At 39.3% G+C, this 12,161-nt stretch overlaps 1 long non-coding RNA gene across 1 annotated transcript; it reads right to left on the reverse strand.

Annotated features, from left to right (window-relative positions):
• Positions 1–1,604: 1,604 nt before the first annotated feature.
• Positions 1,605–2,969, reverse strand: LOC139357369 (uncharacterized). Its single transcript, XR_011610353.1, has 3 exons — positions 2,742–2,969; positions 2,595–2,659; positions 1,605–1,664 (listed from the first exon to the last, which is right to left on the reverse strand). It is a non-coding gene; the product is annotated as an uncharacterized lncRNA (long non-coding RNA).
• Between the last annotated feature and the right edge of the window lie 9,192 nt (positions 2,970–12,161).

Below are 12,161 nucleotides of genomic sequence, written 5' to 3' on the forward strand. Positions count from 1 at the left end.
GTTCTGCCTGGTATTGCTTTCCACTGTGACAGAGCAAAACTGAGTTCCAATGCAAAGTCTCACAATCACTACACACTCCCTCTTCCCCTAGTGCAGATTCTGTCTTCATGCCATATGGCTGCTGCTGGAGGATAAGAGAGGGCTGGTGTAGGTCATTCAAGACTGTCTTTCCTGCCCTTTTCAGTGCCTCTTTCCTTGATATGATGTGAAAACCAGGTAGTGTGATTACTCATATGATTTTGGGTTCGTATGAAGGTGCTTTTTTGTGTGAATAGTTGTTCAATTTGGTGTTCTTGTGGGGGTGGGAGGACAACTGTTGGAGGCTTCTATTCAACTATCTTGCTCTGTCTGCCCTAAAAGCACTATTTTTTATAGCCCCAAATTGGAAACTACTTATATGTCCTTCAACATAGACTGGAGAGATAAATTGTGGGAAATTATTCACCTGAAGGAAACTGTACAGCAAAGAGAATAAATGATCAAAAATTACATACAAATATATTGATGAATCTCATAAACACTATGATGAGTGAAAGAAGTCAGATACAAAGATATGTAATGTATAATTCCATTTATTATAATACTAAAAGAGATAAACCTATGATATTAGAAGTTAGGATAGTGGTTACCCTCAGAAATGTTGGTACCTGGAGAAGGGCTTTGGGGATACTGGTAATTTTCTTTTGTGTGCTGATTACTTGGTTGTGTTGTGAAGAGTCATAAGCTGTATACTTATGATATATACCTCGTCTGTATTCATATTATATGTTGATAAAATTTACCTTTTTTTTTTTTTTTTTGATGCTGAGTCTTGCTCTATCACCCAGGCTGGAGTGCAGTGGTGCGATCTCAGCTCACTGCAACCTCTGCCTCCTGGGTTCAAGCAATTCTCATGACTCAGCCTCCCAAGTAGCTGGGATCACAGGTGCCCACTACCACACCTGGCTAATTTGTGTATTTTTTTTCTTTTTTTTTTTTTAGTAGAGATGGGGTTTCACCATGTTGGCCAGACTGGTCTTGAACTCCTGACCTCAAGTGATCCACCTACCTCAGCTTCCCAAAGTGCTGGGATTACGGGCATGAGCCACTGTTCCCAGGCACCTTATTTTTTATACTAAGTTTAAGTATCTGTTTTCTTTAATATGTGACAGTGTTGCCATGTACATAAAAGGATGATGCAGGTTTATGCTGTTTTTCTTTGTTGAAGCAGAGGGCTGTTATCACCTTGGGTGGATTGAGATATGCATGCCATATGTGCAACTGCTCAGGTTAAAGTCAGAGTCTTGGACTCTAGTAAAAAGCTTTTTTCTGTGAAAACCTGAGGATGACCGGATGACCTTGATTGACATCCCTTAGTACTTGCTTAAAGCTAAATTGTACAAGTTCATGAAGCAATACATTCTAGTTAATATAGAATATGTTCAGATGGAGGTTAAATAAGATTGTATTTATATGTCTCTGCCTTGTGCTACCAGGAGACTAAAATAAAATACTAAAATACCTGGTTCCTCAGAAAAGCACATATTTTGGGCTCATTAAAAATACTTTTTCCTTTCTGTTTTGTGATAGTCAGCCATCAGTTATTTCTGCACTTGAACCAGCTGTTAGTCTTCAGAAGAGTCAAAATTCACTTCATTTTAGGATCAAATTCATACTGCCTTCTTCTACAAAAGAAATGGAAAAAACCTGGACATAAAATGTAATGCAATAATCCTATTAGGAAACTAGATAATGATTTTCCACATTAACTTTTGAAAATATCATATTTTTGTGTACACAGTTTACTATCTTATCTATGTAACACTAAATATTTAATTTTTAGGATAGCAAAATGAGGAAATTGGATGGTCTTTACTTTCATTTTTCAAAACAGCTCAATTTATGTACTAATTCCAGAGAAGTCATCAAGGATTTTGGGATAACCTGCATCCATGGACTGCCTATCTTCGTCATACCGGGTAATAAAAATAATTAAAAATATCACACTGTGATTAATATAAAAACAATAAATAACACTTAATTTTCACGTGGAACTTTCCATGTACCCATCACTGTCCTAAGTGCTTTTTATATGAAAATTCATTTAATTCTTACAACAAATCTGAGAGATAGGTAGTATCTGCACCTCAATTTTGCAAAACCCCAATGGCTGCATTTCAAAATTATGGGTGGGTACATTGTTGGCATGAAACTATTAAGAAATTTTAATTGGAAGGAAGAGTGGGGCAAACTAGAAAAACTCTACGATATGATCAACCATAAAAATCTGATTCAAATTTTCTCTTGGGCTCTATGTTCTGTCCTATCAAGGAGAAATCCTTCATTTTCTCCTTTTTGGATGCCTCTAGTTCCTTTCGTGTGTTCTGCTCTTTATCTCCTTTTCAAATGCAAGCCAACAAGTTCCTTGCCTTGCTAGGCAGCAGTGTGATAACAGGTAGAGGACTGAATGGCTCTGGGCCTGGCTGCATTCGTTTTCAGAAAAAAGGAAAATTTCAGTGCAATTCGAGAACAATTTTAAAAGGCAACTCTCCTTCCACCAGAGTGATCTGATTTCCCAAGATTTCTGAGGGTATGTCTTTACCTCCAATACTCACTGGCAACAAAGAAGTGTGTTTGTCCAGTATCCTCCTCATAAATGGCAGCATCAATTTTCTTCACCCTTTCAGGGAAGCCAAAGGAACTGTAGATGTCCCTGGGGGATCCACTCAGCAACTGATCCCCCTGAACGACCCAGTACTTACTGCCTGTCAACAAAAAATCTGCCATGAAAAGATTTGCCTGGAGTCCAGTAGATACTAGACAGAATTTCCTCCAGACATTTACTTCACAAGAAGTAGATGGGGAGTTTTATTCCAAAGTAAGGTGCACTTGAGTGAGACCTTTCTTCGTAGTATGACCGGGTCACTTCTCAAGCTGCACAGGTGTGAGTGTGGTGGGCACCCTGCAGGACTGCAGGGGTGGGACGGGGATGAACACCTTCTACAGAAGACACTTCTGAGCTTTTGACTAGGCTGACACCAGACAAAGGATTCTGTATTTGTTCATTTAGTTACTCCGGAATGTCAATTCATCTTACATCATGAAGCCAGAGTATCTCTGCACCAATAGAAGTTACCACCTCATAGAAAGGCAGTTTGAAACTTCGTATATTTAAAAATCCTCCTTATTGGCAAGATACACACCTTATGCTAGTCTGTTTCAAGATTCTTCACTTATTTAAACTGGTTTTTAAATTTTTTATTTTTATTTTTTAGACAGAGTCTCACTGTGTCCCCTAGGCTGGAGTGCAGTGGTGCAATCTTGGCTCACTGCAACCTCTGCCTCCTGGTTCAAGCGATTCTCCTGCCTCAGCCTCCTGAGTAACTGGGACTATAGGTGTGCACCACCACGCCCAGCTAATTTTTGTATTTTTAGTAGAGACGGGGTTTCACCATGTTGGCCAGGATTTTCCCTCTTTTTGACTAGCTGCAAGTGGTAACTGATACTAATAGATCTGAACGAAAAATGAATTCTGTTGCCCTAAGTGACCCAATTGGTTTTTTCCATTGTTTTTTCTGTGTGTGTGTGTGTGTGTGTGTGTGTGTGTGTGTGTGTGTGTGCCATAATAAAGCTCTCTGCCATTCTTTCTGTTAAGGATGAGCTTCATTTTCCCAGAAGTGGTGGGAAAGCTTTTCCACGTGGATTCTAGCATGGTATCTATCCTATTTAGCCTTCTACCTTGTGGGATATTATTTGTTGTTTGCTTACTTGGTTGCCTCTCCTGTGTATATTTAGCTTATAACAAACCACTGCAGATTTAGTGCCTCAAAACAGTAACAATTAACTATCTGTCAGGATTCTATGGCTGGATCTCAACTGAACAGTTTGACTGGTTGTTTGGAATCTCTTTTGTGGCTGCAGTCAGATTGTTACTGGGGCTAGAACACCCCAGATGTTCTGGCTTCATCACAGGTCTGGTGCTTTGGTGGAGAAGATTGGAAGGCTGGGATTAGCAGGGACACCAGGGTCTCCCTCTCTCCTTCTTTTCATGAAGTCTCAGAGCTTGTTCATCTTCAATAGAGCAGCCAGATTTTTTCTTTACTACATTTAGTAACATTTTCCCCATGAATGCTTGAACACATTTAATCCAGGGGAGTAGGCTACATTTATTTATCCATTCATGTATGTCTTCCTCCGTTCAACAAATATTTTCTTAATATTTCCAGTCACTTAGGCTGGAGAAAGGAAAAATAGGCCAGTAAATTATTCATGCATGGAACCTTTAGTTTGTGCTGTAAGAGTCTCATACAAGGTGCTGCAATTACACAGAAGACAGTGACCTTATGTACAACAGAGATGTGTGTACGAACTCGCAACACATGATGGATAAGAACACAGTCTCCCTTCTCAATTTAATATTTAATCACAACTTCCCCATCTAAATGAAGTATTGCATGAAAGCAAACAGAAAAGGAGAAGTGAATGAATTTCTCAGGAAAAGCCAAATTCTCTCTTTCCCAAAGGACTTCTGATGCTTGCAGAGGCAAGGGAAATCAGAAAAGGAGGCATTTTCTAGGACAAATGGAATATAGGTCATCTTTTCCCAGCCAAAATGAGGCTGGAACTCCCTGAGCACCACAGGGCTCATGCACTAGCTGTAGAGAAGTCATCACCTCAGTGCTCCTGGTGCTTCCTGCCAGGGATCCGCTAGTTGACTCAGTAGCCTTAGAAACAGGAAAGGGGCACTCCTGATAAACTCAGGAAATCACCATTGTGATCACTGGGATTGAGCAAGAAATTACACGTGACGTCATCTTCATGAAGACTCATACAATAAGAAAACTGGTGGTTATTCAGTATAGTGCTTGACAACAATTAGGTCAAATACCGAATGCTTTACTGAAACAGCAATCTGTGTGTATGTCCAGCAAACAGATCAAATTTGCAAACAGATAAAAAAAGCAAAGCACAATAGTAGTGCTTAAAGTAGAAGCACTGAACTCTAGAGACTCACCTTCATCCTACTACTTCTCTCTATGTCCCCTCTAACATAACCCCCAAATATCGTGGAAGAATGGAGCAAGTTTAAAAATCACCAATCTAATAGAAACCCCTCGCTCGTCAAATGAGGAAACTTAGAGACATGGGCCTTCCATCACTTGTTCCAGATCATGCATCTAGTGAAGAGCACTAGAATTAGAGCTGTTGCTTTCTATTTCCAAGTCTAAGCCTACTACACTAAGAATTTCATTTCATATCAATGAATCTAACATGGATTGGATTTTGTTTTCTGCCAAATATCATATTATTTAACTTATTGGAATTCTGTGGTATTTTGTAGCTTTCTTAAAGGACATCTCATATTTTGCCTTATGCTTGACTATCTGTCTTTATGTATGATTTTTTTTTTTACAGGGTAGAGATATATTGTTATAGACATGTGTTTTATAAATTGCGCTAATACAACAATAATCATTATTTCCCTGACTTCAAAAACTTACACTGTGATCAGGTATTATATGGAATAAATGGTAAACAGAGATACTCAGAGAAATGCAGCCCATGTCCTTGGTGTGTAAGAGGGGAGAATGTGTTCTTATCCATCATGTGTTGGAGGTCTATACACGCATCACTATTGTACATAAGGTAATGCTTGGGTCACTGGCTGGAGAACAGAGACTCTTACTCTAAAAGAAAGAATATAAAGAAAGCTATTAAAAATATAAGACAGCATGATACAAAGCCCAAATGACTGGCATTCTAAATTGCTGCCCTGAAAATTCTGAAAAATTGTGTAATCATGGGCTTATGGAATGTTGAATGGGAGACAGAACTTGAAGGTATGATTTTGGGTATGAGGTAGATAGTTAGCGGGTAGAGATTGGAAATCCAACCCTACTCCTAACTGGGTATGAAGACTCAAGTTAGTTCAGTTCTCTTGACTAGAAATTTATAATAATAGTAATAAAATTCCCCCCAATACCAAAATGGTTTTCAGAAGAATTAAACAAAATTATACATATAACATATATCTACTTCGGTATTTGTTACAGAGTATTTCATGATTGCTATTTTTTTTCTTAGAGTTAAAAGATACTTTTAAAAATGTACAATTATGACCGGGTGTGGTGGCTCACGCCTGTAATCCCAGCACTTTGGGAGGCTGAGGCAGGCGGATCATGAGGTCAGGAGATTGAGACCATCCTGGCTAATATGGTGAAATCCCATCTCTACTAAAAAATACAAAAACAAATTAGCCGTGCGTGGTGGCGGGAACCTGTAGTCAGTCCCAGCTACTTGGGAGGCTGAGGCAGGTGAATGGCTGAAGCCAGGAGGTGGAGCTTGCAGTGAGCCAAGATCGTGCCACTGCACTCCAGCCTGGGTGACAGAGTGAGACTCTGTCCCCCTCCAAAAAAAAGGTTTTTATTATAGTGGGTGTAAATATACAGTTAGATAGAAGGAATAAGATCTAGTTTTTGATAGTACAGTAGGATGACTGTGATTATAATTCGTGGTATAGTTCAAAGTAGCTAGAAGAGAAGAATTAGAATGTTCACAACATAAAGAAGGGGTGAATGTTTGGAGTGATGAATGTCCCAATTGCCCTGGTATAAACATTACACATGGTATCCATATGTCAAAATATCACATATACCCCCAAAATATGGACCACTGTTCTGTAACGGTAAAACAAATAAACAAAGCACAAAACCTAATTAAACTCCCTTACACTGCAAATGAGGAAACTGAGATCTTGAAATTCTTAGTTGTTTTATTTCTTAGAAAGCAAAACTATGTGACTATGATTCAAGGGACAGGGTTAGTTCATTTTAGGGGGATTTAAACTCACCACAGGAAATGACTCTTGAGGAAATTGTTGCTGTGCAGTTAAATAAAGCAAGGATAAAACAAATAACGTCTGCTGAATCTCCATAAGAAACCAAGTTGAATCATCTGCTTTAGAGATTTGAGAGCATTGCTCAAGAAGCAGCTGTGTTACCAGGTATTGCATCACTGTATAATCATCATTGTTATCATCGCCATCATCATATCTGTGAGCCAAATATGATTTTAAGAACAATTGTGGAGGTGGCAAATTTCCAAGCGAGATAACTTACACTCTAAATTCACTCACCATGCGTTTGTCACCTTTTAGTTGCAGCTAATGGTGATGCAGTGACATTCCATTAATTTGGCTGGGAAGGTCTTACTAGTATGCATAAATATAAATCTGCTTCTAAATATAAGTAGGTCTGTGATTCACCATGTCCTTGTTCTAGGGAAGAAGTTAAAGAGTTGGATTTCCTACTGACTTTGCAGGGATTAAGAAGGTTGTATGTATCTTCAGCTACCTCCTTTGATTTAATCCTTAAGAAACCAAGCAGGCTGGGAGCAGTGACTCTCGCCTGTAATCCCAGCACTTTGGGTGGCCTAGGTGGGAGGATCGATTCAGGCCAGGAGTTCGAGACTAGCCTGGCCAACATGGGGAAACCCCGTCTCTACTAAAAAAATATATATATATATATATATATATATATATATATATATATATATATATATATATGTATATGTGTGTGTATATATATACATATATATAAGCTGGGTGTGGTGATGGACCAGCTACTTGGAAAGCTGAGGCATGAGAATTGCTTGAACCTGGAAGGAGGAGCTTGCAGTGAGCCAAGATCGCGCCACTGCATTCCAGCCTGGGTGACAGAGTGAGACTCAGTTGCCAAAAAAAAAAAAAAAAAGAGAGAGAGAGAAAAGAAACCAGAGCATTTCTTTAGTGCATGCTTGTTTAATTGATGAAGTAATTTTTCCTTCCTATTTTATTGCTGCTGAGAAAATATACTACACATGTAGTGGTAACGTGTGTTACTTAGCTAAGTGAGTGGGCAATTTATTTCTTATTTATGTTTCCTACTTCAAAAAAAGATTTGATGGGTGCAATGAAATGATTATTAAATGAGTAAATGTGCTAAATGAGTGACTAAATGAAAAACAATGACTTACAAACTTTGGGAAGAAATTTTACTCTTTTGTTTCATTTACTGAAATGTTTCATTAATTTTATACTCAATTACATAGAAAGTTGATACTTCATATATTTTCTCTAAAACATAAATTAATGTGACTCCCTTTCTTTGACTCTCTCAGATGTTCCCTTGAGATCCCTCAAACATATTCTTTAACATCTCCATGCCATTGTGTATGTGGCTTGCTTCCCTTGGAATGCCCTTTCTCTCCAGACATCTCCAGATGCCTGTCAACTAAAACTCATTCTTCACATTCTGAAATTGACGTTACTTTCTTCCTAGTTCAGGGGAGCTATGCATGCTTTAATTTAACAAACAGAGAATTACGGAGTAGCTACCATGTATCAATCTCTGAATTACAGTGGAAAATAACCAAAGGAAGTTGCAGTCCAATGTAGGATGAATTTGAGGGGATAGTTAAATAAAGAGTGGTAAGTGCTGTGATTGGAGTGTATCTTGGAAATGTACAGGAAGTACATGCAACGCAGCTCAGGAGGGCCAGAGAGTGCATCTCAGCAAAGAAAAGTTCTGCAGCCAGTCCTGAGAAACAAGGCAGTAGCCAGGCAAGCAGACGCAGATGGATGTGTGGGAAAGCTTTTGCTGTTGTGGAAGGTTTTGTTGTTGTTTATTTGCTTGGTTGCTTGTTTTTTGTTGTTGTTTCTCCCCACCTTTTAGCCAGAAACCATTGAATTGGAAGGGGTGTTTATTTTACAGAGTCAGAGGATTTTTTTTTTTTTTTAATACTTTACCTCTTAAGTTCTTGCCCTTTAGCTCTCCACATAGATGCCTACTACTCTTGGAAACCCCCTCATCTCTCAGCATTGGGGGCGGAGCCCCTCCTTGGTGATCCCACAGCTCTGTGTGCTTCCCCCATTGTGGCCATCATGCTTGGTAGTGTATCACATAGACTGCTTACTTCTCCATCTCCCTCTGGAGAATATACGCTCTGTAAGAGTTTGGCCATGTTTGTGAAGCTCTGTGACCCATATGTTAAAACGTGCAGGTTTGTCACATATATATACATGTGTCATGTTGGTGTGCTGTACCATTAACTCGTCATTTACATTAGGTATATCTCCCAATGCTATCCCCCCACTCCCCACCCCACGACAGGCCCCAGTGTGTGATGTTCCCCTTCCTGTGTCCAAGTGTTCTCATTGTTCAATTCCCACCTATGAGTGAGAACATGCAGTGTTTGGTTTTTTGTCCTTGTGATAGTTTGCTGAGAATGATGGTTTCCAGCTTCATCCATGTCCCTACAAAGGACATGAACTAATCCTCTTTTTATGGCTGCATAGTATTCCATGGTGTATATGTGCCACATTTTCTTAATCCAGTTTATCATTGATGGGCATTTGAGTTGGTTCCCAGTCTTTGCTATTGTGAATAGTGCCCCAACAAACATATGTGTGGATGTGTCTTTATAGCAGCATGATTTATAATCCTTTGGGTATATACCCAGTAATGAGAAGACTAGGTCAAATGGTATTTCTAGTTCTAGATCCTTGAGGAATTGACACACTGTCTTCCACAATGGTTGAACGAGTTTACAGTCCCACCAACAGCATAAAAATGTTCCTATTTCTCCACATCCTCTCCAGCACCTGTTGTTTCCTGACTTTTTAAAGATTGCCATTCTAAATGGTGTGAGATGGTATCTCATTGTGGTTTTGATTTGCATTTCTCTGATGGCCAGTGATGATGAGCATTTTTTCATGTGTCTGTGGGCTGTATAAATGTCTTCTTTTGAGAAATGTCTGTTCATATCCTTTGCCCACTTTTTGATGGGGTTTTTGTTTTTTCTTGTAAGTTTGTTTGAGTTCTTTGTAGATTCTGAATATTAGCCCTTTGTCAGATGAGTAGATTGCGAAAATTTTCTCCCATTCTGTAGGTTGCCTGCTCACTCTGATGGTAGTTTCTTTTGCTGTGCAGAAGCTCATTAGTTTAATTAGATCCCATTTGTCAATTTTGCTTTTGTTGCCATTGCTTTTGGTGTTTTAGACATGAAGTCCCTGCCCATGCCTATGTCCTGAATGGTATTGCCTAGGTTTTCTTGCAGGGTTTTTATGGTTTTATGTCTAACAGTTAAGTCTTTAATCCATGTTGAATTAATTTTTGTGTAAGGTGTAAGGAAGGGATCCAGTTTCAGCTTTCTACATATGGCTAGCCAGTTTTCCCAGCACCATTTATTAAATAAGGAATCCTTTCCCCATTTCTTGTTTTTGTCAAGTTTGTCAAAGATCAGATAGTTGTAGTTGTGTGGTATTATTTCTGAGGGCTCTGTTCTGTTGCATTGGTCTATATCTCTGTTTTGGTTCCCGTACCATGCTGTTTTGGTTACTGTAGGCTTGTAGTATAGTTTGAAGTCAGGTAGCATGATGCCTCCAGCTTTGTTCTTTTGACTTAGGATTGTCTTGGCAATGTGGGTTCTTTTTTGGTTCCATATGAACTTTAAAGTAGTTTTTCCAGTTCTGTGAAGAAAGTCATTGGTAGCTTGAAGGGGATGGCATTGAATCCATAAATAGGAAGAATCAATATCATGAAAATGGCCAGAGTCAGAGGATTCTTGTAAACTAACTAACAAAACTTTGAGGCTGGAGTGGGAAGGGGAAGTCGATAATCCCTAATTCCTTCTTCAGCTTCCTCTAAAATCTTCTGTTTCACTGATTGTGTCCCACTTTCTACCTAATTAACTAGTGTTAGACACTGGGTGTGGTGAGAATTCAGTGGTTACAATTCAGCCAGATGCATGATGACGCTCTGGCCACAGGTTTCTGCAGTCTGAATGCTACCTACACCCAGAAAGAGCTTCTGGTAACATCTCACTGATTCTTCTTTTCCTTGTCTGTTTCATCCAGAATCCTCTAGACTGTAATTTTTCTCTTTTTCCTGTATGCTATAGGCAAGTGCTCTTTAAAGTGTGGTCTGTGAATCAGGGATGATTCATGAATTATAATTGGTGTGTGATAAGCTCAGCAATCAAGCATGCTTTCACAACAATTTGATAAAGTAATTTAATGTCTATTGGATCTAGTCTGATAATTTAAAAACTGAACATTTAAAAATGTCTTTGTCATCTCATTTTCATAGTTATTCCCTTTCACTATATTTTACAAAAGTATCCATGGTGAACTGGAAATGTAAGGAACTGGTCCTTCACTACAGATGGCTTGAGAAGCACTGCTTTGGGCCATAGAAGTAACTGACACTCTCCAATATTTTTATCTCTCTCTGCCTGGACCACCTCCCTCCTTCTTACCTCTTAAGTTCTTGCTCTTTGGCTCTCCATATAGATGCCTACTACTCTTGGAAGCCCCCTAATCTCTCAACATTGGGGGCATATGCCTACTATACATATGTTGCCTACTACACAGTAGATATTCAGTGGGTATCTGTTAAATGAGTGGATTAATCAGTGAATGATGGAGTGGAGGAGGAACTGCCATTCAGCCTCCCAAAACCCACTTCATGCAAGCACTTCCTTCCCCACTTAGATAGAGAGTGGTTAGGTGGACCAGTTTGAACTCTCTGCTCCTGGTCCTTAAGGCATGAAGGCCTGCCTGCAAGGTTGTCTGCTATACCCCAGGGCTTAGCATAAAACTGGTCTCCAGTTTACTCTCCCCTCCTTGATCTCCAGACTGCCCCTTAGGTGGCCAGTCCCAGTGGAATTTCCTAATGCAGTCTTACATTTTATTACCTTAACCCTTTCCTTCTTCACTCCCTTTGCTCCTCCTCCCTCCACTGATCAGATTTTTGCTTCTCGGCCTTCTCATACCTGAATCACCTTCCTGCAATTCAAATACAGTTCACATGTTCATCCCTACACTTGTCTTATCACCATTGTGTCACCCTTTCCCTCCTCTCTGTCTCTCTTTGTTCATCTGCCTGTCTTTCTATGTGTGTGTTTTGCTCTAACTCTACTACTCTGTCTCTTAAAACATGCATATTTACCATATGTCCTAATGTTAGTCAATAGCAAGAAAGGAACATTTATAACTCACACACTCTAAACTTATTATCATGCATTATTTTATTAATGACTGCAAATTCTGTGTTCTAGTGCTGCTTGGTGCCTGGAAAAAGTGGTGAGTAAAATACAGAAAGATAAGAGAAAGATACCCCAAATAAAGTGAGAGCATTAATGGC

Source organism: Macaca nemestrina, chromosome 12, assembly GCF_043159975.1.
Source record: "Macaca nemestrina isolate mMacNem1 chromosome 12, mMacNem.hap1, whole genome shotgun sequence".
In the NCBI taxonomy this organism is placed as follows: domain Eukaryota; kingdom Metazoa; phylum Chordata; class Mammalia; order Primates; family Cercopithecidae; genus Macaca; species Macaca nemestrina.